Raw genomic sequence first — 26,568 nt, forward strand, 5'->3', positions numbered from 1 at the left:
AACTTAAGAAACTAGTTATTCAAGATCATTATGGATTTCTCAGCATACTGCATACCTAATACTCATTACGAATTCATTATCACTCGTATGAAATTTTGTCTAATACAGTGGCCACATATAATGACCCTCCTCCTAACCAAATCATGGCCCACACAATTCTGTCTCAATCAAGGAATTTTAGCAGGTGGTCGAAGACCCGGGCCATGATGTGAAATGTGCGGGCATGTGTTGCTGCCATTATTTTTTCAAACTATGAGTGAAGTGAAATGACTAAATAATTGTATCGTTGTAGGCCCGTTGCTCTCTGTGGCGAGACTTTTCAACGGGAAGATCGGCTCGCATTCGCACTTTGAAGTTGGAACCCACAGAAAACCAAATTCAGCTGACCAGAGCTAGAATTTTAATGTCAATGCCTGGCCCCTAAAGCGGACTATAAGTCGGCTTAAGGGCTGGGCCTCCCTGGGGGGGGGGGCCGTGTGAAAAGAAAAACAAGAAAGTTAGTTGTGTATGTGTAGAAATGATTGCATGCGTGTGGGAGGAAAGATATTAAAAAAGTCAAATTTGGGCTTTAAATGGTTCCTTTTCCAAAAATTTGAATAAATGCCATGAAAATACCGCCACTGAATTTTAGCATTATTATTATTATAGTGCTTTTGCTGTCAAGAAAGCTCGGAAATTCAGCTGATCCCCACTGTGGTGACGGTAGACATGAGGTGGTTCGAGAGAAGGTCTTAAAGCAGTGGTTCTCAACTTTTTCTGACTCGCGGAGACTTTTTCTATGGCGGAGCCCTGTTCGATATTCGAGGAAGTATTTTTAATATATAATTAATATGGTGGAATCCTTTAAGCTTTTTTTTATGTATTTATCAAATTTACTGATTGCTTCAAGGGCTCCGCGGAGCATCGGTTGGGAACCGCTGTCTTAAAAGGTTCACGTGATGCGTATTAAATCAAGCATAAATTTTAACGTATTTAACGCAAGCGAAAAGATATTTTTTAATGCAGGTGTACATCGTCAATTGCGAGACAATGCCCCGTTATCTTTTGAATTTACATTTAGTTTAAAAAAAAAAGAATTCATCCCCAAAAAGAATGTCTTCGTAAAATTTTGCATAGGGGCGGCGGAGAGCATAGTGTCGTCGACCAATTTCACACGTACATGTGTGAAGACTCAAGTTATTAGAGAAGCATAGAAAAGGAGCAGAAAGAAAAAAAAAACTAGTAACCTACGAATAAGAATGTTGTAGAGGGCGTGAGTGAGAAGGGGGTGATGTTACAACTACTACTAGAGAAATACGTGGGTTTCAGAGTAAGAATGATAGTGTTAAAAAACAGTTGAGGGGGGACGTGTGAGAGGTTTTGACGGTTGTGTTGCGGTTTCGCGTGAGAGCTAAGCGCTGCCAGACACGGAATGCAATCCGCAATCCACCCGTTCCAAGGGTTGCCGTGTCAGTCACGTGACACAAAGACGATTCCTTTCCATGTTGATTTGAAGCACCTTCTCCAGTCAGTCGCTTGCCGCATTAAATACCTCTCGTTTTAGTCACACGTGTTTTTGATACAGCTTTAAAATATATTTGTTCGTCATACTATGCCACGTCGTACTTTCCTGTGTATTCTGTGCTTCAACAAAACTTTTCGATTCCTCAGAGAATCGATGTAACGTGTATGTACCAACATTTACCGCCATATCGATCGGAAAACCCTTGCTCTCAAATGGTGGTTGTTAATGGTAGTCTAATAGTTATTTTGCATTTTCGGAGGTGGGGATCAGACTCATGTTTTGACGGTTTCGTTAGGTTTTCTAAACGATATGTTTCCCATTAAAATCGATAACCAGACAGACGCATTGGATCCCGCTCCCACGGTTAATTAAAACCACAACGGAAAAGGATACATGTTCCCTCCAACAGCTGAAGATCGCTCCTATTTTCTGCCGTACGTACTGAATAACAACAATAAATCTGTAGTGCAAAGAGTACGAGTACGAAGACCTTGTCTCAGATCATGTGGATGGGGAAGGGGGTTGGCTATGCTTTGTACCTTTAGTACTTCTATGAAACATTTACATCATGTCTCGGTGTATTCACTTCCATCAGTGGTTCTTAACCGCCAGGGATCTAGGTACGCCTTGGGGGTTTATGAAAAGATTACAGGTGGGTCCGTGAGCTTGGATGAGAAAACAGTTAATTTATTGATTTTGCATTAATTATATGCTGAAATGTATTCTGTAATGTTACTACTATATCTATTTATGTATTTATTTATGTGTCTCTTTCTTTTCGACGGACATGAAGTGTCCATAAAGACAACTGCTCCTCTTATAAATTCCAGTTGGCTACTAAGCATTCCGTAAACTTATTTTTCCAAGGAATTGTAAACGAGTCTTATAAATTACATTGAAGACGCTATAGGAAAAGTGAGTAAATGGGTGCCATCTACACCGGCGATCCCGAATGAATTGAGAACAACTACATCTAACGTTTGATAAGCAATAACATTGAAATTCTACGCTTTTGGAAGTACGTTGACTCATCTTGTGGCAATCATTATCGAGGCTAGAGATAGCAGAACTGGTTATTAGGTATGTAAGCATCTAATCCAATATCACTTTCGTGTGTTTTTATTAATATTTAAGGAACTTTTGAGTCTTTACTGGAAGCCAGACTCAGGGCGCCCACACCTAAAAAAGCCACTACACACTACTCCTCCCATGTGACATGGCAAAATCTGATTCGTGGGACCACGTCACGTCAGAGTAGTTTGTACGGCCTTTACGGGGCCGTGATCTTTCTTTGGCTTGCTCCCCATTTTCTTTGGGGCTTTTTTTTTTCTAGAAAATTTATAGTTTGGAATATTGACCACAAAAAGATTCATTCCGAGCACTTGGGCCTCAGTTATGTACACATCATAATCCCATGGTATGAAAAACATGATATGAACTTAGCTTCATTTCCTAATACCACCATAATAAAATTTTGATTTCATACCGAAAGCCCAATACATCATTTAAATAAATTGGATAGTGGTACAATAATTCTATTTAGAATGCCATCGGTTGTATTTATTGGTTATATATATTTTTTAGTTATGTGTTACCATCCATTAACAAAGGCTTTGGCATGGATCCCAAAATTTTGCCATTTTTTAGTCATAGAATAGGGAGAAAAAGAAGACAAAAGCTTTGGTTAGGATGGAATAAAAAGAGCAATGGGTATAAGGGCGCTTCTTATAACATTAGATCATACGCATACGATAAGAAAGGCAAATGGTGCTTTCCTTTATCCCTTTTTTTTGAAAAAAAAAATCGTTGTGATCATAATACATCTTTTTCCTATTTTTTTCGTATGAAAAGAGAAAGAAAATGTCGTTTCAAATCCGGCTTCCATTTTTCTGAAAGCCGCTCAAATCAGCCCATATTTTCCTGATCTAAGTTATTTATATATATATATACACACACATATATGCGTGTGTGTATATATATATATTTGGGTTTGCACAGCTACCAGATGATATTCATAGAAGAATGGAAAACTATCCTGGACAGTCTAAAAGATAAAAGACAAAAAAATGCGAATAAAAAGGTAGTAGCCGTGTTTTCCGTCTTTATGCAGAACACACGGAATTTTCAGCTGCGTAAACAGCGCTTTTTCCGCTTCCTCTCGAAACCATGGGCCTTCAACTCAATATTTTCAGTTGCTTGTGCTTTACTCGTGATCGGTTTAAACTTTAAGTCTTAAACGTTAAGCCTTTTTTTTCCCATGCAATAACATGAGTATTTTTTTACCGAAATCGTAGACTTTTGATAGTTCAAGTCAGAGTATCGTTATAGTTTTCCCTTTTTGTTGCGCTTCCGTTCGACTAGAAATTCTGTGGTGTTTGGTCAGAACATGATAACTCCAAAATCACATTTTTGAGAAAATCAGCATTTTCACTGTCATTTAAAAATCAAAATTAAAGAACACACACAAATTACAAATGAAAATACCATACATCAGCATGTTGTTTAGCCGTACGTACGTATTTGTACATTTATCTCACTTCTAATTAAATATAATTCGCAAGACTTACTTTTAGATCAAAGAGTCATTTTTTGGATATATCATATTCTGACTAAACACCACGGAATTGTATTATGGTTACGGTGTTTAATAACAGCTAGAGTGCTTCTTTCATGATTCGATCCTATTACACCCAGATCGCCAGCTAAAACAGTTTTACGAACTTCAGGTGCAAACGCGAATTTGTAGTTTTAGTTGAAAATTCTTGTTGTGAGAAAGCTTAAGTCTCAGAGCTTAGTGTGGTGGTCATAGTGACGAACTTGCAACGCGAGGGTTCGGGGTTCGAACCCCACCGTCATAGTGGTGGTCAACTGAAGTTGGTTTTCTGTGGTTCCCAACTTCGAGGCGCCACAGAGAGCAACAGACCTACAAACGGTACAAATGTAACTCAATCATTACACTTCACTTCTAAAATATAGATGGCGGCACTGAGAAATCAGACACAACACTAGAGACGCACTCAGACTGTTAGGTGCACACACTTACACTTCCGGCAAAGTATACGCTTAATATCACCTATATTTTGAGAAACAGATTGCAGTAAGTACTGAAACATGTATCGTACTCGTCTTTGAGGTAGAATTTCTAAAAATTGCAATAAAATCCAATCCTTCTGGGGCATAATCATTGCAAGTTTGTTTCCCATGTAGTGACAGACTGCAAATGCGCGCTGTCCAGAAAGAAAATTCGCAACTATCTGTTAACATGCCCTGAAATCCGGATACTGTGAAGAACGAAACGAATTATCCGAATTATTATGGAACTTCGAAATCATTCAAAGCAAAAACACTTGTCAATATCAATACAGTAAATAACTGATAAATCGCAGTGTGCAGAGTTTGATACGCCACTGCCATCGCAGATTATATGATTTTTATATGATAAGCTATCGTCATCGCTGAGCACAGTTTAATAAGCTATTGTCACCGCGAAGACCAGATTATGAAGCAATCGCTAAGCACAGTTTCCCAAGCTATTACCATCGCGTAGGACAGTTTAATAAGCTATTGTAGCTATTGTCATCGCGAAGCACAGATTATGAAGCCATATCTGAGTACATACAGTTTAATAAGCTATTGTCATCACATCACGAAGCACGGATGATGAGGCCATCGTTGAACACATTTTAAGTAATTTTTAGCTGCAGTTCGGTTTTATAAGAAACTAGCTATAATACCCGGCGCTGCCCGGGTTTTCTTCAATGAGGCTTTTTGGATCATGCGATATCTCCCTCTTTCTTTGAGGGACATGCAAACCGTGTCTAAGTTAACCAATATGGCGACGTCCTGCGCGACTCATGAAAGAAATAAATCTAAATTTAAAGAAACGTAGAAATGAATAGTCCCCCCCCCCTTTTTTTTATGGGTGTTAGGTATTTCGATTCCCTCCCCCTGAACATCAAGTTATCTATTTCTGCCTGTTTGAGCTTCCAAAAATGCTTAATTAAAGCTGTGGAATTTTTTCGATGCACTTTACGGGGCCCATAACTAATTTTAAAAACATCCTAAACTATATGAATTTATGCAAATAAATATCAAAAGACAATACGGAGAACTTAATTTTCATGCTTGAGAAGATATAAATAAAAAGTTGAAATCAATGTTATTACATGGATATCCAACTCAAAAGTAGATCCGGCAAATTATTCATATTTTTAATTTTCTGGGCTTCGTATCTCCAAGTGAATTCCATATTTCAAAAATCGAGAATTCAATTTAATTTTTAAAATTATTGATGTGGCAGGGACCCCCCCCCCCTCACTAAATTTCCGTATTTATGCAGTTAAATCGGCAATTTTAATAGTGATTTCTATGAGTATCACCCTTTTCCTGACCCTCAAAGCGATGATGGTGATGATTATGACGTCTATTCAAAAAGCCTCATTACTGAGAGTATTGAAAATGTGGCAAACCATTATAAAGGCATAAACTATTATACATAACTGGCAGCATTAAAGAAGTGACAAACCATTGTAAAGACATAAACGCGTCTGAAACTCATCGCTAGGGAACCACGGTAACCAAAGTAAACGTTCGGAAAGTGATTGTTGAGGCCCAAAAACCATTGTTGCCGGACCGTTTTTTGCCCATTTGGGGCATTTTCCCTGGTCTGACGAAATTTTAAAGTAGCCTATCGTTCAAGTCGGGTCACATTTGGTATATATGCAAAATTTGGCGACGATCGATCTAAAATTGTAGATTTGTATAGAGAACATACACACACACAGACACACAGACACACAGAAAATCAATTTTATATATATAGATTTTTAACAAGAGAAGGTGAGATATTCCACTAGCATATATTTATTGAAGTAAAATTTCACGAAATATCATAAGATAGATCATTGTTTTAATTGACAATTCCAAAAAAAAAATAATTGTCACAAATTTCAGTTTACACAATCAATGTGGCATACTGTTCAAAAGCCTACAGTTTTACATCACCAGTAGACATCATCATACACTATAAAGTATCGTCATCGCTGAACACAGTGACTTAAAGTCATGTTTTAGTTTCTCGTCATGTCACAAGTTTAAGGGAATGGCTACCACTAACGTGAAGAGCGAAGCTTAAGTACACTTTACAGTGAAAAAGTAAATTTGCCATGTTTGGTGTCTTCTATTCCCTTCTTAAAACTGACGATTCAATTGTTAATAAGAGCATCGTTTCAAAAATCGTTATCAAACAGAATATAGAAAAATTCGTTCGGTGAGACATCAAAAACGAATCATTCATTATTCTTACTCATTTCACTGTTTCAGGAAATAATTAATGGCGCATTGAAATATACACATTTGTATATAAAAATTCCGAAATCTTCAAATTCATTAAAGAATTTCTCTCTTAATAAAAATTGTTCAAAAGTTCTAAAAAATACACAAAACATAAAAAAATTAATTGAAAATACAAAAATGAAAAAAAAAAAAAAAAAAACCCCCATTAAGATGCAGTTTCTTTGATCAAAGATATAGTAAATAAGAAAACATATAAAAGTCAAAATAAAGAGGAGGGGAATACATTTCAAAAATTATTGATAGCCTAATGGTAGACGTATTAAGAAAATGACTTCAAAATTCGTTTTTTATCCGGCTTATATTCATTTATTTATTTTTACTGATAATTTTTCTTTCGGTTGCTGTTGTCGTCAAAAATCTTTTCCCTTTCTTTTATTATCAAGAAGAAATTTTGTATTTCAAAATAGATCGTTTCTAAAAGAAAAATAATAAATAAAAGAAACGATATATATAAGAGAAGACGTATTGAAGGATATAGAGTAAGAGCGCTGTGTTGGTTGGTTGGTTGGAGAAACTCAAGGGAAAAAGAAAATCAAAAGTTTTCAAAGAAATAAAGTTATATATTTTTTTCTTTTATAGGAGTTTGATAACGTCTTACGGGCATTTTTTCTTGGTTTTTCTCCCCCCCCCCCCTGTCGTTTCCGATAGGAAGAGGAATGGGCATTTCAAGGCTGTTTCAAATATATATACGTTAGGAAAAAGAACGGAAGGGAAATGTTTTTGCTTAGCCTTTCACTCAGGCCTTCAATGATCTACTGAGTGACTCTGGGAATTTGAATGTCGCTGCCTATCCAGAGATTTGTAATATCGTTGTAGAGGCAGAGAGAGAGAGAGAGAGAGAGAGAGGAAAAACATTTGGGAAATTGAACTAAATCGACTTTCAGGTTGCATGTGATTTCCTGATGGAGGAAGGGCAATAGAATTGAGCGGCAAGAAAAATATCCGTCAGGGGGATAGATATAACGTCAAAACCGCTTCTGACAAGAATCTCGAATATATAGCTGATACGGAACCTTCTTTAATTTCTGTTCATGTCCTTTAGATAAAATAAACATCGTGTATCCTAAAACGTTTCTGATAAATTGACTGTATATGAATATTTTATTGGGCTGTAGAAATTTGTTTACTACGATATTTTTTTCGCTTAAGAGGATTTGATCGTGTATATCATTTGATGATAAGGCAACAGGTTTCGGTGTCACTACAGTGAAAATATGTATTTTTTTCCCCAATAAACATCGCTCTGGATAAACAGAATGCAAATATACCCGATAAATAATTAATAAATAATATCGCACTTGAATTAGAAACACAATAAGAAATAGTAATGAGCACATCATCCTCATTCCAAGAAAATCGGCATGGTATTATACTATAGTATGAGATGTTTTTCAATTAGTGCGTGATTATTGAGGATCGAATGAACTAAGAACTGCGGCTCTACGTATTTTTGTGTCACGAGGTTTTTTTTGTAAAATTATACCTAATGAAAATGAGTTTTTTCCTTATTTTACACTTTTATCTACTGACGGTACTTTAAATTAGGGGGTTTCCGGCGTAAATCTTCTCGCGCAAACATTGATAGTTATAAGGCTGTTCCACGAAACCCTTGATGATAATGAAGCTGTTCTAAGGAACTCAAACGAATTTTAAATGTTTATCCAAAAAGGTGTGTCCATACTGGCGTATCAACAGCACGATAGCCCAAGGGCAAAATGAAATAGGGCCTCTTAATTTACATATTTATTGTCATAAACCATTGTGTCAGACCTTATCTTGGAAAATCCTATGCAATTGAGGTGCCCGTGATGTACACGGGTAAGACTTATGGCCCTGGGTGCCCCGTAACATGCACGTCAATTCTGCACTCCCAAGAATCCTCACTTCTAGTGGATGAAAAAAAAAAGCAACGCTTTTACACACATAATTTTCTGATGAAACGGAAAACGTCATTCATAAACTTCTGAAACTTCTGGTTCTAAAGTTAAATATGAAAAAATAAATTGTTACTGCTTCTAAGTTGTTTTTGTCTTCCAAGTGGTTTGATTTTTTTAAACCGCCTTACAACAACTTTGTGAGTATCAGTAATACCAAAGCTTTCTTCTTTGAAACTCTCCGGGTTCCGCGACTTTTAAGAGCTCTGTGTCATTTGATCATGCGGAAATCCAAAAAAGTTGTCACGGAACCAAAGCGGTTCCACGGAACACCAGTTGGAAACCACGCTCCAAAGTACCAAGTTAGATAGGTTGTTACGTTCTCACTAATGGTTTAAAAAAACAGCATTTCTTAAATTTTTTGTCTCTAATTATAACTAAAATGACCTATCAAATAATTTCATGATAATCACTTATTGTTACATCATTATCATTATATTTATCATCATTATCATTATATTTATCATCATTATCATTATATTTATCATCATTATCATTATATTTATCATCATTTTATTCTTATTTTACTCTTCGTGATGTGGTAGATAAAGAGTAAAAAACCCTTTATCTCCGAAGTTATTTGAGGTTGAGGCTTGAGCATTCGTGGTACATGCGTTGATGTTTACATTGTTTACTTCTTTGGAGTTTCATTTTTTGCTTAGATTTCTTAGTTACAGTATTATCTCCTTGGTGTTCCAAGGACTAACTTTTGAAAACTAGAATTACGTTAGCTACATGCATATTATAGACTATATTATCAATAATAATGATGGTAGATAAATTAACAAATTAAATAAAAATAAATCCGCTGTTTTTTTTTTTGACATTAGAAATTTCAGAAAGAAAATTTGTATATACGCACGACATACAAAAAATTTGCTCGTGTGTTTACCGAAATATAATTTGAGCGTTCATAAAAGAACGCTCGAAATTGCATGAAGTCTGTAATGCAATTAAATAACGAGCCAAAAATGAGTAAAAAATAACCATTAATTAACCGTAAATTCGTGTCAACCATTCCACAAGTTCATTTCTAACATCTGATCCACTTTTATTTCACGGTTCAATCACATTGTTACAATTTCTTGTCAATTCTTGAAAGTTTAAATTTGTCTCGAGTATTCATAAAAACAAAATACCATTTCAAAAAAATCTTTTCTTTTCAAATTTTTAATAGAGTATCTAGGAAGAAAAACCGATGAAAACGTAATTAAAAGGTAATTTATTCCCTGTTAAAAACTCGGAATCTATCTTATTAAGAAGATGGAGATGAGTACATAAAAGGATAAAAAAAAAAAGTAAAAGTGAAGGCAAGAAAAACGCACAACACACACGCCTAAAGCTTTTGATTTCAGAAAATGAAAAATGCCAAGAAAAGCAAAATGAGATAAACGCCCAAGGAAGTTGTGGTTTCTAGAAAGCTTATTACAACGAATTTAGTGTTTTCTTCCAGTTGTTCATCTCTTCCAGAGAGAAAGAGAGAGATTTGGAAATAAGTCTGCGTAACCTCCCGCTTGGGCAACGATCTTTGGGGTTTAAGCTGTAATTATTTAGGTTTCTGGCCACGTGACCTTCCTTCCAAGAATAAACATTGCCTGCATCAGTAGTAGGAAATGGTTTCATTAACCGAAGAGTGTAATCAACTAACAAGAAAAAAGGTAGAGAATATTTTCGTTTCTTCGAAAGTTGATATTTTTCGGTAAACATTCCGATTTCATCATTCCACGATGTTTGTTGTGGGAAGAATATCCACAAATGGTATTTTTATTAGTATTCCTAATTATGAATTACAATAAAAGTCCGTTATAACGACAAATCGCAATCACGGAGAAAATTATCGTGAGGAGAGCTTTTCTCGTTGTAGGCGATTTTCCATTTTTGCTCTGTCGGGCTATAAAATTGTAAAAAAATTGCTTCTTAATCTAAAATGTCCTTCAAATCGTTTCTTTCTGATATTAACGAAGGGACAGAACTCTAGTCAGGAAATTGGTTTTTGGTCTCACACAGTAGTTAGTTGATTCTCTAAGCTATTTTTCCGCAGAATTCCGTACTATCGAAATGATTTAGTCGACTAAAAGAACACTTAAAGTTCTTAATTACTGTATCACTGCTCACTTCTAAAATAGTAAGAAACGGATCAGAACTTTCTACAAACACCAAATGACACCCGATTCTCTCAAAATTTACGACTTCCTGTATTTTTTCTCACGTCCATAAACTCACGAGTTAGTGAGTTCAGTTCAAATAATAATAATAATAAAAAATTTGTGGTATTTAAGCTTGAAAGTTTAAAGCAGGATTGAATTCCTGAACAGAGGAGTCATGCACTATTCCGAGTGCCGAGGAAAGAAGCTTCTTTTTTGTAAATACTAACATACATCAACAGGCAACAAACCATTAACGCCTTCTTACATATTTTAAAAAGATAAAAAATGCAAAAACAAAAGTAAACATATACTTGAAAAGAAAAATGTATAGCAAAGTCTCTGGATGCTCTGGAAAAAAGAAAACAACAACATAAGATGGAGGATGAGCAAGAGAAGTTTACAGTAACGTTTAACCTCTACACTATGCTAGACAACAGCAACTCAAAGACCTCCATCATCACCAGCAACCAACAACGCCAGAGTTGTATACATCCTTGTTTTGAAGAAAGATAGGAATTTTCTTTATTTTTGTTCAAGAGCAAGAGAAGCAGAACAAAATCATACTACTGTCTTTTTTCTTTATTATATATTTTCCTTCATAATATTATTATTATTTTTTTATTTTTTATCAAAGGAGCTGAAAGTAATACTCATTCCACATTTTTCTTTCTCCTCTTTCTTTCTTTCTTTTTTACATCATACTTTCTTCTCTCTTCTTTCAACCAAGTAAAATAAGTCTCATAGAATACGTTCACCCCTAGATACGACCTCTACATGGTAGTGTAGGGTCACGTTTCTTTCTTTGATTTTTAGATCTGTCGACAGCTTTCCGGAGAGTATGTTTTCTGCCTGGTACTGTATTTAGAAATCCGATGTCGTAAATTTCATCGGGTGGAGCCGCGGATTTACGCGGAGCGATCTTTGGGACCTAGAGAAGTCAAGTCTGGTAACTAATAGAACTTGTGTGTGTGTGAAAGAAAAGATGATGTTTTACTTTTATTTTTCTTTTTAAAGTATACGTCTGGAAAACAAATCTTTTCTGTCGTATACCCTTAGGAATGGTGTTATCTCTCTGAGGAAAACTTCAAACCCACGAGAATTTTCCTCAAAGAGAACTGTTTTTTTGCCAGAAAATAACACCTACGTTGTGTAAAGAGAAATAGAGGAAACTACATATTTTTCATACGTGTGGTATAGGTAATTCAATTTGATAAATGTTAGTGTTCAACTCAATCTCTAAAAAAAAGTTGCTATCAGAGAAGAGCCTAAAATTTTTTCTAATATTATATGTACTTTCATCTCTGCCGAACATGTATTTTTTATCCAAGATTCAATGCCCAATACTTCACAGAAAGCCAAGGAAATGAAATTAGTCCTTAAATTTACCCTCTGGTTTCTTCCTTGAAACTTTATCGAAGGTTCGTTATCACACGATGCCTATTTGGCCATGAATTTTAAGTCTTAAATTTTAGTTAATGCTGCTAAAATTATATTATGCTATGAAGATATAATACACGCCGAGAGCTTCCAGATAGTAAAGAAATTCAACTTAAAAAATCACAGGTTTAGAATGATTTCTTAATACTCAGAAGCATTTTTTCAATTTGCATCATCTCGTAGGGCCTTAATATTGTTTTGTATTTCGCATCTTTCTTTTCTACATAGAACTATGGCAATCGGAAATCTCCAACTGAATTCTGTCTGACTCATTTACATTTTTAACTGAGTTCTTGAAGTTCTGTAGAATAATCATGCAATACTTTCTTATTTTAAACACCCGTGAAGCCCATTTTAACAATTTAAATGCACCGAAACGTCCCAAAACGGGAGATTCCAATATTTGTAACCTCACATGTGTGATAAATAGTACAATAATTTATTACATGTGTGATTGATTTGTGACTTAAAACAGCGCAAACATCTGTGTGTGTGTGTGTGTGTGGAAGAATAGCCTTATTACATTCCCGTGTCGACAAAAAACATTATGTTTAATTATTTATTTTGGCTTTAAAAATTCATATTCCAGTACTTTCAGAGTTCTACAGAGTTACTAATTGAAAATTAAAAATTTTCTTATTCAAAACTGGATTGAAATTTCAATATTTCCGTCAAGAGAAGCTCTACTAATGCTGCAGTTTTTTTCTATAATGCGCGTCTACGAGTGAAGTTGCTGGTTGCATAGATTTGAAGACGCTCCAGTAAGAATATTTGAAAAAATCCAAAAATTCTCTTCAGCCTAAATAAAATAATTCTGATCTTTTTCCATTATGGAGCTCGACTTAGAAGTTAAAGCTAATTTAGAGCCTTACGATATCCGATAAAATGTTTGGACATCACATAACGAAAGCAATTTCAAGAAAACTATCACGCTATATTTAACTCAAAAAAAAGTATGAGTATTACTATAAATTCTGAATTCAAAATTGAACTTTTTAGTACAAAGATGGCAATCAGAATGAGTAAACGCACCATAAGTAAAGTTATCATTTGCAGTCAGAAGTGTCGAAAACACTGCAAGAGAGAGAGAGAGAGAGAGAGAGAGAGAGAGAGAGATTGCGTCGCGAATTCCATCAGTTATTAGAGTAGATTCACGAAACGGAAACATTGCAAGAATTTTTGCTTTCAAAAGTTCCATTTCTTTATAAATATTATTTCTTTTTTTTTGTTGGTTACAAGGAAAAAACACGCCTCATCAATTTTAAATCCAGAAATTGTTTTGTTCTGTCCGCGTCGGTAGACTCAGTTTCGCTTCTCTCTCTCGCTCTCTTCAAGTTTTATCTGAATATTTCGAATAGTACTCGAGCTCATTTCTTGAAGAGGGACACAAATGGGTGTTATGCTCCGCCGGTTACCAGCCACATATATACAACCGCCACCACATAGATACAACCATCGATGGCTTGCTTGCTCGCCATCCACTATACTCCGGTGTTTTTTTACCATTACTCCACCATATCACATATGTATGCATCAAGAGATGTGCACGGCCTAGAGGAGAAAGAATGAGTAACCAGAGGGAGAACAGAGAGGAAAAAAAAATTGGATTTTTTTTTTTCTTGAAGGAAAATGAAATGCTCCTAGAAAGTCGCATACCGTAGGCTCAGACTTAGATTATGCCATGGTTCGAATCACACGAAGAAAATCTGTTCCGATTCATTTTCCCGACTTCCCAAGGATATCTACGAGAAGAAACTCGAAAGTTATTCCGATGCTTACAACGATACCAGATGAGACAGAACTGTAATAGCTTTATTTCACTTTTCTCTCCCCTCAAGAAATTCGCTTCTAGCCCTCCTTTGAATTTCCGTTGTCCCTGGGCCAAAAAAAAAGGACAGAAAAGTCCTTCTTTTAAATAGTTTACGAAATTGTTTTGTAAGTTTTTGAATGGAAGTTCAACTATTCTTTCTTCTTGTTATAACCGTACAGAGAAGAAAAAAAAAAATCTCTGAAATATTTTTTCTTAGATGCGAGAAGACCGGATTAAAGTGGCATAAATTAGAAATGGGACGAAACCAATACGATTTAGAAAGTTTCGGAATGGATCGGAAACAAAGCGGGAAGTCCTTTTTTTCTCATGAAAATAGTTGGAATAGGGACAATAATATTTATGCAGGACTTATCCTAGAAAAAAACATTAGGATGGGAGAGCAGGTATTGTTAGTCTTGGACTTATTTGTAATTTAAGTCGTAGTATCAGTTTCAGGGTGCAAGAGACTTCTAGTTAGAGTTAATTGAATAGAGAGGAGAAAAAAAAATATTGTGCATGTATATAAGACAACGTAAAGGTTGTCACGACCTCTGACGTTCACAAAATCTGTTTTTTCAAGAATGATTTCAAAAATGACAAAAATATTTCACTTCATTACAAATCAAACGCAAATAATTTCGTGTCAATCGATTGATTGGCTCATTCAAAACGAAAGAAATGAATGACAGCGTAAAAGTATCCAACTCTAAACGTGTTTTTCCTCAGGTAGAATTTTTGAAGTACAGTATTTACCAGTCATCCAGGCGATTAAAAAAAAAAAAAACGACTGTATCATGAATCCTGAAACTCTGTGCGAATGTTTATTAGACATGTGTTGATAAAATGGGTGGGAATGTAAATATCTGACGAATTGATATAATATTATGAATTTTAAAAGTTGGAAAATTTTAATTGAAAAAATATCTGTGAATTCAACATTTTTCTTTTCAAACAAGTGCTGAGAATCTGAAGTTCATTTTATTAACGCTTGCCGAATAAGCATTCCTGAAAAATTTCAGCTTTTTTGGTGATGTATATATATATATATTTTTTTTCTTTCTTTTTTTAAATCTTACGGATGATCTGCGAAAACTTCAGAAATTCGAAAAAAAAATTCAGAAAAAACTTCTGAGAAAAACACGCTCAATCTTTGTTTTTATTTCGAAAGAACTGATTGACATGGGAATCTTTTGCATTTAATTCGAACAATTAAGTGAAATATTTCGTATAGTCATTTTTTAAACATACTTGTTTTGAAGGCTAAGGGGTCGTGATCACATTAACGTGGTGAATGGATCGAAAAATTAGTCTTCGAAATATTCCTATAAGTGTTAAATACTCTTTGTATTACCTGAAATGTTATATGTTTCTCCTTACCTAATACATGCATTTTCTTGTTGATAAACTGACAAACAGAAAATAATTCAAGTTTTTTAATATTGTTAACGTGCCTCTTTGATTATAATATTATGCATGTATGTTGACTGTTGATTTGTTAGCAAGGTATCGCTCTAAAGTGTTATTGCAAAGCGTACAATTCTTCGCTTGTCTGTAATTCGTATGAAAATCGAATCCTTTCCAAATGAATTCGAGAAACATTTTAATATGTACAAGACTTTCAATTCGTCAATTTACCTAGTCAATTTCAGGAACAAATGGACCTGACACTTCATGAAATCCCAGGGAGAGTGATATAATTGTGAATCGCCTATTCGATGGAATCTGTATTCCAACTTAATACATTAAACGGTCAGTCACAACGGAAGGTATTTGTTCATCAACACATATCCATTTTTTTCAAAGATATTGTATTGTTGTATCAGTAATGTATGGCATCCTCTCTATGAAACTCAGCCATTTGTCGAATTTGAGAGCTTTCAGCTACAATAGTGTTGCCTCTTGCATCCTGATAGGTAAATTTCCATCAGGGATTATAATTCGAATTTCCTGTAAATTATAAACATGTGACAAGAAACATACACACAGTTAAAATGTCTGAGAACGACGATAAGGAATCGCTAGCTAATAAATACATGCTCAAATAGCACATGCCGACTATTGTGATCACAACGATGTAGTGACAATTGTTTAGAACAAACTCATTATCAGGATGGGCGAGATACAACAAATTTTTTATGGAAGAACTCGTTTGAAATATTGAGGAAAATTACAAGCCATCTGACATCGTTTCGAACTGCTGGTGAAGAGCACAATATGCCAAATATTTATTCATTATTCCTAAGAAAAGTTAAAAAATATGTAATTCTCGTTTCAAGTTTGAATTATCAAAAAGATGTAGGGGCATAAAATCAGAGATTGCGGACTTATATGAGTGTTCTCCGGAGCTTAAACAGTTGTGAGCCGGTAGAAATCTGAGAAGTTATAATCTGCGGACCGCTTAAACATAAATAAACAGGAGGAAATAATTTGAGGACTGGTTAAAATAATTAAATAGGAGAAATAACTTCAGGAACGGCAAAAAAATTAATTAATGGGAGAAATAACTTACGGGCGACAAAGGGAGTAAATGAAAACAAAAAAAATAATTTGCTGACCAGAAAATAATAAATAAAAATATAATTCGCAGACCCGCTAATGGCTAAAACAGAAATAACAACCAATATAGACACAGGTGTGACATTTTAACAAATATGAAACTATGTAGTGGCCTACACGAATGAATTTTTGAATACGTTTGAGGACCAGCGATTTTGAAGAACGCTGATTTAGATAGACCACCACAACCGGGCATATTGTTCAACACCATTCCAGTCAGTATATACAGATTTACTTAACAAGATGAAACAAATTTCCAAACAAAGAGGCAACGTTTTTTTTTTCCTTCGCCATCCACGGTACGTTCCAACTCGGTATACCATAACTCGCAGGAATCTCGAGACAACGCATAGCATTCGATTCTGCAAGAGACGATTGTCTCCGCTGATGATGAAGAACAGAGGGCAAAAAAAAAAAAAAATGTATATATATATATATATATATATATATATAAATATCCAAAGACATAGGGATAATAACTGAGACGCATTGTAAAGCAAAACAACGGTCATATATCCACACATGAAAATACTTGGCTTCACTAGAAGGGGAAATAGCGAGAAAATTGCATCCGCGATCCAATATAGCAGCTGTTCTAATGTGTGTGTGTGCAATATTCTTGTTCTTCTTCAAAAGAAAATTTATATTAGGGTCATAAGACAAAACATGGAAAGAAAAACACGAGCTTTAAGTGCCCCCCGTGTAATGTCCTCCTAATGTTCACAGTTGCTCCAGGAATTTATCCACGTGTGGTGGCACGTGCCCCTTATGGAGAACAGCCGTCGTCTATGTTGTGACAGCGGACAAGATGCTTCATTTTTTTTTTCTTTTCTTTTTTAACTCAATGAGTAAAATATGGGCTGGCCTGCCCTCCGTTTTTACTTTTAAAAGCAATATGGGACAGCAATACTGTATATTTTGTGTTTTTGGGGTGCTTTGGGAGAAGAGGAGAAGATGAATATTGCTTCTGTTTGCTTCGTGGGAGAGGGCCTCTCCTCTCCTCCTACCTCAAATCTTCTTCTCGATGCTATTTGCTTCTATTTTCGGCTTTTAAGAGCATCCGGTGTGGGCTTCATTTTTGGTTTATCGGTTGTGTGCCCCTCGTCGGAAGAGGAAAGAGAAGAATCTCCTTATCTTGAGGAAAAAGGGACGGGGGGCCCCTTGTCCAAAAATGGGAGAAAAGGATTGTTGTCACACATATTATCTCTCACACACTTTTAAGATGACTCAGTTTTGTCAGGTCATGAAAAAAAAAAAACTAGCTTAAACATCAAATCCAATATTTTTAATTTAAAAACCTGACCTATATCAGCGGCGCCGCTAGTCAACAGTAAGGTGTAATGTTTTCACAACATCGACTCACTGCATAACTTCTGCATCGTGACTCAAAAATCAAATATTATGGAATGTCATATGAGAATGCACATTTTCCCTGCTCGTGTGTGTCCCAGAAAACAACTAATCTTCTCAAAGGATTTGACTCTTAAATTCTTGAACACTCTCCCTACAGTCCGAACTCACCTCTTATGACGTCCGTCTGACCTACTCCCAGATTACAACATGTTGTTTTCGACGGCAGTTGGCCCTGGCAGTGATGTTTTACCGGAATCGATGTACTGACAGCAGGGACCACTTGACATCGTAAAACTTGGAAATCCCAGTGCCTATATGACTTCGAGATAGAGTAACGCAAACGTCGGGTTTCGACATATTAGACACGAACTTGATATTTTGGCTTGCTTACGATGTGTTCAACTGTGGCTGTTCCCGTGAGCAGCACTTCTCTGGTCAAATCAGGTATGTTGGTCGGTATACGTGCTGGTCACTCAACCCCCCACAGTAATACTTTTGAAAATCACAGGTGTAATATCCCCCATGTATCCTCCAGCTCTTAAGTGTACATCGGCTTGAAAAAGCAATGGGATTTTTGCTTTCAGATTCAAAAGGCAGTTGACAGCTACTTCTAACTGGTCTGCCTATTTCACAGTTTCCTAAATATTTTGTTTTATCGCTCTCTTCTGAGAGAGAGAGATTTTTTTTCTCACCGTTTTTTCCAAAAAAATCCCGCTAACCCATAGTATCCTATATTATAAGCGCACCCCTGGATAATTCCATCTCTCTCTCGGGGGGGGGGGGGGGGTGCGATATTTCCCACTTTAGTAAACTCGTGTCTATTTCATTGTCAGGAACTCTTGTCACTATTTAATCAACCCTAATACAGTGAAACCCCCACTATGATACTCGATACAACGATACATCCTTGTACAACGATATTTTTTCTCAAATCTTGTTCGGAATCACCTGTATTCCAATGTTAAATTAACCTCGACACAACGATATCATTCATCTTTTACGATAAATCCATCTACAACGATATTTTTGCAGATTCCGAAAGCACTACAACTATTTTACATTTCGCTCAAAAACCACCTGAAGTATATTTTTAAATTTCTCATCAGTTTTTTCATCACTTTCGAGGGTTTCAATAACATCGTTATTCTGCACGATCTACACTCCAAAAGTGTTAAGGGCATTGCCGTGAAGTTGCTTTTTGCGTTGTATATATAAAATATGTTGTACTATATTGTGTGGTAAACTACTTTACAGGGTGATATAACCAACTGAATTCTGCTAATTAACTGATCACTAAGAATTTTTCGTGATGAATAAATACTTATAAATGCATTCTATGGTGGTATTAACGCCAATCCTCAGAAGAGCCATCAGTAACCGCTAACAATAGCATGAATTTGGCAGCGCCTGTTGATACTACCTCTGCATATAACTTAGCCCCTCCCCTACAATGATATATTTTCTTGGTCCATTCAGTATGAGTTAGAAGTCCCGTAGGATATGGACCGATCCATCACACGGTTAGTTAATTAGTTAGTATCGTTATATCAACGTACATGTAATGCAGCAGGGGAACAACTCACAATCTAAGATGATCTGAATATCCGCATAATTAGCTTAGATAAAAATAACTATAATTCAATTTAGATAAAAATTCTATATTTCATTACATCGCAAAAATGATGCAGAGTGAGCACAGCTCGGAATTTTATCAAAATTCAGCTACATTGAGGCTAATGATACAGATATTCAGAACATTTCAAATTCGGAGCTACATTACTTATCCGGCATAAGTGTCGTGTCAGTCGCTATTAGCTCGAATTTTTATCACTCAATAATCATTTTAGGTTTCGGAACACAGACCTAACTTTTCAGAGGACCACATCTGGCCAGTGCACAGTGGGTTTTAGCATGTATAGCCTAAATGATGGTAATACGAAATTTATTATAGTTCCCGAAACTCCCGGGAAAAAAAAGTGAGGGATAAATTCTGAGATAATCGCTGTCTAAAGAAGAGTTATCGCACCCAAACGGACAAAAAAAATCTCCTTTCTTAGAATCTCGGATGTCCTTATTTTCGCTGACTAAGGCTGTCCCGGAAACAAACAGAACAGAAAAAAAAAATTGGCGGAAAAAATAAATTTTCCTTGTGTGTGTGTGCGTGTAGGGTCATCCCTCAGGCGGATATTCCGCAAGCGTCTCGAGAATTTCGGGATTCCCGGTGCGTTGCTACCGCACAGCCGGCACGTATCAACGGTGAACCATCAGTTTTACTTCTTTTTCCCGTCGAGTGTATATATAAGGCAAGAGAGAATAAAGACTAAAAAACAAAAAAACACAGGCCTACACACTAAGGTTTTGATCAATTATTTAGGCCTTTTCCCTCATCACCTCCTTGACGATCCGTATATGTACGGTTGAATAGAAGAGTGAAACTACCGCTGGAGGGGGAAGGAGAAGAGAACGTAAGATATTTCCACATTTTGGGTGTCTTTAAGAACCTTGACGGCACATATCCATTGCTATATCATGTCTCTCAGTTCTTTTATTTATTTACTTTTCATTTTTTTTCCCACCCGTCTTCGAACCACGTTTTCATATTCTTCTCCATTGGCGTTGATGTTACCGTCAATTCATGGTTCAGATTTCAACGAGTGAAGGATGATGATGGAGATTTCTTTGGACGTGAATATTTGGGATGCTGGTCACACAGGAATGAGCAGAGAATATATTTCTTGGATGCATTCGGGGGAATTTCTTCCGAACTTCGCGAAAGTAGTGGGATTATAAATTATTGTTATTTTGAACGAATTTTTTATGGGTTGTTTTTTTTCTTTTAATTATTACAAATATTTAATTCACTTATATAGATTTTTTTCCTCAAAGATTTTGAATAGAGACATGCTGTTTGATACACAGTGGAACCTGGATAGAACGATGCTCTGCCAATTGCGATAGCCAAGAAAAAAAAAATATCGTTCTAGAGAGGTTATCGTTATATCGACAGGAAGCATTACGATCTGGCCCCGCCAAATTTCAGATGTTCTTGGCATCTCCTCTGGATTGGTGCTGTTAATACTACTATAAAATTCGTTCAGCGGTTTTTATTCGCAGTAAAAAATTCTAATTCATTAGTTGAATTGATGAATATAAAATTCAGTAAGTTGTTTCATGAATAGTTGTTTCCTTCACATCACTTTTGTGCACTACGAAGTATGTAGCTTCGCGGCAACTTCATGCTTTCAAAGAGTGGATAGTACAAAATACCAATAGTATTGATGGTACAATAATTTTGTGTTACCACCCTTCAAAAAGCATTTAAATTAACAGAAATCGGTTAATACAGCCATATGAAGAGCATTTACTTTTGAGAGATATTCCATTTTTTCACCGAAATATTATTATTATTTTCAAGTTTTTGTTCAGCTTTGGGTGGGGCCACGGGACCCATGAGCACCGCTCTGCGTACGCCTTTGGCCCTGGCCGTTGAAAGTTTGAATTCATTCCATCCAGGCAACACTAATAGCAAAAACTTTTATGAAATTTAAAACAAAAAGAAAAAAAACTTGGGCAGAAAAAATATCTTAAATATACCAACCTCCTACTCTTAACCAGGTCATAGCCCATAGACTGTCTCAATGCAGATATTTTAGCAAACGATTGAAGATCTGGGCCATGCTACTACTACTATTGAACCAGACATGCACCTCGTCCAAATTCATCTGCGGAACTTCTAACGAATCGGTGCATGTTGGAATGTGTGTGTATGTGTAGCGATCCTGAAGTGAAGTTTGTTGCTGTGTAATGCTTCCATCTGCCATCAATTTTTCTAACAATGAGTGAACTGTAATGACTAAATAATTGTATAGTTGTAGGTCTGTTGCTCTTTGCGGCGAGACTTTTAACGAGGAGACCATCTCGCATTCACGCCTTGAAGTTGGGAACCACAGAAAACCAACTTCTGCCGACCACCACTATTTTAACGGTGGGGTTCGAACCCGGATCTTCACGATGCGAGACCAAAGGCTTGAACTAGCATGCATAATACTTGCAGTATTAAAGAAGTGGCAAACCATTGTAAAGGCATGCACTTGTCTGATACGCATTGTTAGGGAACCACGGTAACCAAAGTAAACATTCCGAAAGTCATTGTTAAGGCCGAGAAACCATTGTTGCCCGTCGGTTTTTTGCCCATTTCGGGTACTTGTCTAACTCTGAGAAACTTTCAAGGTAACCTACGGTTCAATCCCGATACGGGAAAGATATATATGCAAAATGTGGCGACGATCGGTCTAAAATTGTAGATTTGTATAAAGAACAAACATAATACAGACATACATACTTTGACATTTATATACATAAGATATATCTATGAACTTATCACATGGCATCCGTATTCTGGAACTGTTTAGAATCACGTGTATAAAATCGATCCGGCAAGTTTCTGCATTTATTTATCAAAAATACAGCAAAAAATATGATACAAGCATTAATCCAGAAATTCTCGATTTTTATACTAAAACTCATGCATCAGCCTATATTCAAACAAAATCACTGAATATAGAGAAGCCCTCGAATAAATTCTGACGATTTTTTTTTTCATTTTCATTCGAAATTTCTCACACATTCTCGACGTACCAAAAAAAATTTTTTTTTATGCTCCCAAAAGACTCATTCGCCACCATCTTCTCACGCATACATACACACGATGTATTAAAAGAGAGAGAGAGAGAGGAAAATGATGAGGGGAAAAAAAAGCGGAATAGGAGAAAAAGGTGAAGGAGTGGGAAAAAATAATCTAGAAAAATCTGCCTCTAATGATGTAATTATCGATTTTTCGACGGCAGCTTTCGCCCATTTATTATATCAGTCAGCTTATCAGATTTAAATATGAGAAAGCGGAAAACGTTTAATGTGTCCGTGATGGGCAGGAATGTATATGTTTTTATCATCAGAGGGCGCTAGGGGAGTACGACCATGAATATTTCTTTACTTGAACCGAAATCAAAGAAAAAAGAAGAAATATCAAAATTCGTAGACCTCCGAAAAAAAAGAAAAGTCATACGAAGTGAAATATCTTTTAGATTTAGAGAGAGAGAGAGAGAGAGAAAGAAGAGAAAATGAAAAAAAAAAAAAACTCTTCTAAAATGACATTTCTTTTAAATGACAAGATATGATCACACCGAGTAATGAAGAAGTTTTCTGGAGGAAAGATATCTAAGGAAAATGGAGTATGATATCTCCATTTACTCCGCCTGATGTGTTCTGTCAGAAAAAGTGCCGCATTCATTTTCGCAGTTCGTAATAGAGAAACAATAGATGATGGGAATGGAATATATTTTTTTTTTGTATTTTTGGTTTTATATTTTAAATATAATAAATTATATTATATTTTTGTATACGCTATCGGTGTGAAGTATTCTTTTGTATAAAATTGTATACGATTTGGGATTTTCTAAGTAAATTGAGAAATTGTATTAGTAAGAAATTCATGGAAACGAAATGAACGTTTCGGCTAAGAAATAAATTAATGTTAGATAAATTAGAAAAAAATATCATGGGTTAATTGGTTTCGTAAAATTATTTAATTATTAATTAAATTTCGAATTTAAATATGTTTGGCTATTGGTGATTAAAGAATTGTGGGACTTCATAAATTTATGCACACGCCAAGCTTTTCCCCATGGAGAAATTTACGTTAGATAGATTGTGAAATATTTGGTTAATAATATAATCAGTTAATAAATAATTAGTGCAGAATTTAACTATTGAATTCAAATATATGTCAGACATGATAAGAAATTTATGAAACGCGAAACTGACTATATCGGATTGGAATCTGACTATATAGATTTTTGTGCTTAAATTATTTATATTTTATGTAAATAATTAATATAATATTTATAATAATAATTATTATAAATTACTTATATTTAATATATTGGTTATTTTATATTGTACTTAAGTTAAAAAAATTAAGTTGATAAAAAGTTAATTGATTTTTTTAAGCTGTGTGTGTGTTGGCAGATTCTTTCCTCAAACGAAATCTTTAAACTGGAAACAATAAAGGGGGCATAGATATTATATCGAACAAAATCATCTTGACAGTGAACGCTCGCTTCTCATGTACAGAAGCTGTATTGCTGCAATTCCATAAATATGATATTCTTTAATGAAATTGTTTTACGAAATATATTAAAAATTTGATTTTGGAATTTTTGAACCTGGTTTCTTTTTCTTTGATATCGTTTTAATATTGATTTGTAAATGCGGAAACAAAGTCTGCAGATAATAAGCTCTCTTTGTACTGTAAATGAAAGAATTCTACATGCAACTAAAAGTGTTCTTTAACAAAACTGCATTGAATTGCGAATCAAAATTAAAAACCTTTAGATGCTTGCGCACGTATTCTATTTATTACATTGACTTTACCGAAACAAATATTTTCAACATAACCGGTTCTTTAAAAATATGTGGTTCAACTTTGGAAACAATACAGTTTTGAACTGAAAGTGAAGAAAAATTAAATTAAAATTAATCACAAACGTAATATTAATGTTTTTAGAATTAGGATTTTTTTCTGAATGACCATGGAGTGGCGCAATGTATCACTGAAATCTGATTATATTAAAATTTTCATATCGCTGACGATATTTCTTTAAAGTAATTGAGGAAAAAGGAAAATATTTTACACGTATGATAGTAATTAATTTCGATTTTTTTCTTCCGCATTTTCTTGTTTAAAATTTTTGTGAACGCATTGGAATGAAATTGTTTCCGGTACCTGGGAAAAAATATGAGTCTTTTGTATGACGAGATAAATCTTTTTTCATTATGATTGTTACAAAATTCTGGCTTCTGGCTTTTTACTGGTTATAAATTAAAAAAATATATCCACTTAAAATACACGATACCATATTTCGAATTTTCTAGTGCGCGTGGGTACATTCAATCTCATAGCGGGGAAATAATTTACGTTCATAATTTAATGCAGTTTGCCCTTCTAAGAACAATTGATAGATATATTGAATACATTTTTCTATCATTCGCGTTTTATTAAATTTTGAGACATTATGCGAAAATGAAGAAAAGAACGAAATCACACTAACCTGTAACAGCATTCCAATAAACATTTTCATTTCTTCTCTTTCGGTATTTATTTTCGCAAAATTTCTAAATCCATTCTCCGTGTTTATCTCTGTTCAATTTCATATCGTGTAAATATCGTTTCAGTCTCGTTAAAACGTTGACACGTTACGGATACCCGAGAGCAAAAAAGAATAAAACACGAAGAAGCCCAAGAGGGGAAGAGAATAAATGACAACGAAGAAAAAGATCTTGAGAGGTAGAGAGAGAGAGAGATCTCTCTCGTATGTATTATATAGTAAGGACTTGTGAGTGAAGAGCGCGAGAGTTAAAACGGGTGTCCGAACACTATCGCGCTCCTGCACACGACTGGCGCGTTCTCAAACCCGTGAAAATCACCGGGTCTGCGAGCAGATGAAGTGGTGGCGACTGTGTGTTGGCAAGAACCACACGTGACCTCGTGACGTCACTGAAAAAAAATGTGTGGCGTCGCCAAACGCGTGGAAAGCCCCCTTTTCTTTTTTTTGTTTCAAACCCGCGTTTGTAAAACGCGAAGCTTCTTTCACGCACATATACAACAACAGAAACACACACACACACACATCGATCGCGCTCTTAAAATAAAGTGAAAAAATGGGAATGCACTAGCGTGAGAATCAGAAGTTATCTTGGCAAGGTCCTCTCACGCTTGAAGCAAAAATGGGAAACAAATCTAACGTAATTAAATTAATTCAATGTATCACAAGCTGGAACTTTAATAATAAGGCAGGTTTTAAAAATTCATTTCTCACACAAATTTTTGCCGTGAAATTAATTTTATATATTCAACACTTCATTTTAAGAATAATTTAATTTTTATTCGAAGAAAATTTCTCCAGTAAATAATTAATAATTTACTTTTATATAATGGGGAAAGGAGGCATCATATTTTGTTTTTCATTATGAAGAGTATAAATTTTTTTCCTCAGTATTTCATCAAATTCGGATTTTAAATTTAAAATTTGTGCATAAAAATACGTTTTACCCGGAGGGATCAAAAATCACAAACAGTTAAGATGTAAGAATAATTTTGCTATTTTGCTTAGAAGTTTTATTGCGTTTTTATCAATAATTTGGAAAATTTATATTGAAAAGTTTCACTTTAAAATCCTACTAGTATCTAAACATTATGATTTCTTATTATGAACGTCTATATTCGTTTTTTACTTTTTATGCGTAAATTTTATTGAAACTTCTAACTGTTGCATTGAATTCACCATTGGTATACGTGCATATTTGAATTTATACACTGAACCGATTATGTATCATCAAATACCGATTAAGTATTTTTTCAGCAGAAACAGTTCGAATAAAATTTATCTCATCAAAATTTAATTTGAAATCATC

General features: G+C 35.1%; 1 protein-coding gene across 2 annotated transcripts in view; it reads right to left on the reverse strand.

Annotated features, from left to right (window-relative positions):
* LOC149076042 (irregular chiasm C-roughest protein-like) overlaps window positions 1-26,568 on the reverse strand; it is a 532,693-nt gene that overhangs the window by 355,561 nt on the left and 150,564 nt on the right. Inside the window, exon 1 of one of the 2 annotated variants that reach the window (XM_089243567.1) lies at window positions 25,206-25,570. The exons of the other annotated variant lie outside the window; for it this stretch is intronic. The gene's annotated coding sequence lies outside the window, so the exon portion shown is untranslated. Of the gene's footprint in view, window positions 1-25,205; window positions 25,571-26,568 lie in introns of those variants that run through there. 2 annotated transcript variants of the gene reach the window in all.

Source organism: Pholcus phalangioides, unplaced genomic scaffold (assembly GCF_987345545.1).
Source record: "Pholcus phalangioides strain wild (caught in Gottingen) unplaced genomic scaffold, Ppha-v1.0 ptg000015l_1, whole genome shotgun sequence".
Taxonomy (NCBI): Eukaryota; Metazoa; Arthropoda; class Arachnida; order Araneae; family Pholcidae; genus Pholcus; species Pholcus phalangioides.